We start from the raw sequence: 3,362 nt of genomic DNA, 5'->3' as shown, positions 1-3,362 counted from the left end.
TTTTCTTTTTTTCTTTTTATCTTTTTTACTGACCAGTAACGGGAATCGCAACCCTCGGTGTTGCCCCCGCAACTCGCTCAGCCAGTGAGCGGGAACCGGTCTGTATGTGGGATCCGAACCCTCCGCGGGAGCGCCTCCGCGCTTCCCAAGCGGCGCACTAGCGCAGTGCACCACCGGGCCGGCCCTTCTCTGATACTTTTAATTAGACATTTACAATTGAGAGCTTGACACTCAATCATTATCAAAGATGTCAATGCATTATTTAATTAGGCATATCGCTCTGTCAACTTCAAATACTTTTTTTCTGGCAGGCTCTTCAATCAATACTCCAATTATTTGGATCTTCAGAAGTAATTCTTAAATTATAAAGTACTCTTCTCTGAGTTTGATACTGAAGTGGTGAAATATATGCTTATTTAAGCTTGTTAACTCACAAGTGTATGTATTTTATATATACATTTTATATGGAAAATGTAGTTTTTATAGTGTGTTAGCAATTTTTTATATAATTAGCTTCGTGATCTTGTTAATTATAATCTTCAGTACTGCCTATGGTTTAGTAAGTTGTTGCTCTTGATTACAACCTTCTTATAACTATGACTCCTCAGTCTTAGAAAGATCTATTAGGTAAATGAATTTAATGCTTTAAATCTATTTGAAGAACTGATTAAAAATGTGCACAGAAAATTATTTTTAACAATTCCTATTGCTGCATTGTAGTATTATTGATAATAATAAAACTTAGAAATAGCATTGAATAAGAGGGAAACGGTCAAAATTACGGTATATTTGTAATGGTAAAATATGCAGATACAAAAATGATCATTTTAAATAGTTTTTAATGACCTGAAAAATGACTGATAAAATGCAAAGTTAAAAAAACAGTAAGTCTTATCGTACAGGTAGAATACTCCGCATGTATACATAATTTGCATTGTATATTTAATTCATGCAACATCCAAAAACATATATTTTATATTCCCATTATGTTATAGAATGGGGATCTACATATCTGCCTGCATTGCTATGAAAAATAAGTATTATGGGGTAAAATGCGGGAGGGGGGAGGAATTTTTTAAATAAGAGATACTTATTTTCAAGGCTTTTGCCACTTAACAAGAGCAAAGAGATGGTAAGAAGCCTGTCATTTATTCTCTCTCTCTCCCTGATCCTTGGCAGAGACGTACATGACTGTACAGGCACCCATTGGGTATTCCCAAAGGAAGGAGAATCCACACTAGAGACCAATATAAACAGGCATTTTTCAGTTCTGCGACCGAAGAATATATGCATGGTATGTACATTACTAAATTCTCATATGAAAATAAATAATTCTTCATATAGTATGGTTTTCTCTCTTCAAGCAGCCAGGAAAAGTGAGTTATTTGTCCTTTACTGAGTTAAACGTAGTACATAATTTTTAAAATCCTCTCCTAAAGATGAGAAATCAGGCTATTAATTGCTCATAGAGTGGTCCTACTTTACCAGGAGAGACCTGGATCTCAATGGGATCTTGTCAATGTCTGGAGACAGGTTTTTTTTTTTTTTTTGTCACATGGGGGTGGGAGGGGGTACTGCTCACATGCAGTGTGGATGCTGCTAAACACGTATACTGCACATTATGGTCTCAACCCCAACAAAACCCAACCCCCAACACTCATAACAAACATTATCTGGTCCATTATTATGTCAAGAGTGCCATAGTCAAGAAACCTGCTATAGAGAGTCATTTCAGAGTCCTTTACACAAAGCCACAGTAATTTCTCTCCTTTCTGCTTCAGAAATAGCATGTACCCTTGTCCCTCCATGAATATTCATGTGAGACTCTTACTGCCACCCTCAGCATCAATGTGACTGTCAGGAGAATCTCCATGAGGTCTTTGCTAGGTTGCATTGATGGGGTTAGTGTGACAGAGAAAGAAGAGAAAGGAGAGAGAACAAGCCTCATCCCAATCTGTTCACACTGTTCACGCTTTCACGGTAATTGCTGCTCTGAGATACCTGGTTCCACAGATCAAATCATTCCCCTTTCCTAGATTTCTGAGATTGCCCCTTAATAGACAAAGAAAAACATATTTTCATAACAGACTATTCAAAGCTTAGCAGTTCCTAAAATATTCTCTAATTAAGAAGGGGAGAAAGGATAGATTTTTAAAAATCTGTATTATTGCTGCTATAATTCCATCTTCTTCTGCATATGACTGAAGAATTACCTCCATGAGGAAAAAAAAAAAGTTTTCAACTCCCAGAAAATATTGAAGTCCATCCAAAAACAAAACAAAACAAACCAGAGTACAGCACATGGGATAGATTTTGCTTCCCCTGTGTCTGAAGATGCTGTGATGGAAAACAGAGATAGGTTTTATGTTTGTGCTTGTATATCCCTGGGGCCCATGCTCTGTAAGGTTCCCAGAGCAATCATTGTTCTCTGTGGGATATCAATAAAAGAAAACTACTAAAACTTGGAACTCGAATAATTATTGATCATTATGGGATTTGAACAGGGAGCAGGAGGGTGGAAACCCAACTTGGTATGTATGATAATAATTTAACAGTTACATCCAGGATTCATTATGAACTGCAGAACATTGCACACTGCTTCTAAGCATTGTCTCTGTGAACCAACACTCACATTGCTGTTATGAAATATGAATAGATCTTACAAACTCTGTCTGTCTTATACTCAATACCTCCTTTCTAAAAGGAATAGGGTCTGAATCCAGACCAGAGTCCCTCCAAATGCCAGAAAGTGGAGGCAGAAATACACCTCCTTTACTGAGAATAAAATTAATTACTCACATTTACTGAGCACTTGGTGCAGTCCATGCCATAGCAGAGTCCTGAAAGGAATAGCTTGGGCTGCCCTCTCCGAGTTGGCAAGGTCATCGGAGGAAGAGCTGCTGGCAGGATCATGGCTACAAGCACTTGCTTTTTGCTGTAAGGATCTCTGCCTTGGCATAGTTGTACTGCTTTTACTTTCTCTTTTGATGTTTTGGTCAGTGTGGCAGTTTCCTGAGTTTCCAAAAGATGCAGAAAATGACACACAAACAGTTGTTGTCATAAAATTAGATAGTCCTACCAAAGATCCAGGAAGATTGAACAATTCCAAATTTTCCCTTTTGAGTCAATTAATTATGCCAACGGATGTTTCAAAAACATCAGTTACGATTAATCATGAGCAATTGCTTTTATCAGAGAAATTAATAAATAAAAGAAGTCCCCATCTTCTTCCCACCATCTGGGTAAATGGTTACATGGGATATAATATGAGAAAGGGAAAACTTTGGTACCCTCCCAGGGCACGTCCAAAGTATGATCTAAGTTGGCAAACATCATTTACTGGAGATTATATTAATGGCAAG

Source organism: Galeopterus variegatus, unplaced genomic scaffold (genome assembly GCF_000696425.1).
Source record: "Galeopterus variegatus unplaced genomic scaffold, G_variegatus-3.0.2 Scaffold20446, whole genome shotgun sequence".
Lineage (NCBI taxonomy): Eukaryota > Metazoa > Chordata > Mammalia > Dermoptera > Cynocephalidae > Galeopterus > Galeopterus variegatus.
Note: the sequence above shows the minus strand (reverse complement) of the source record.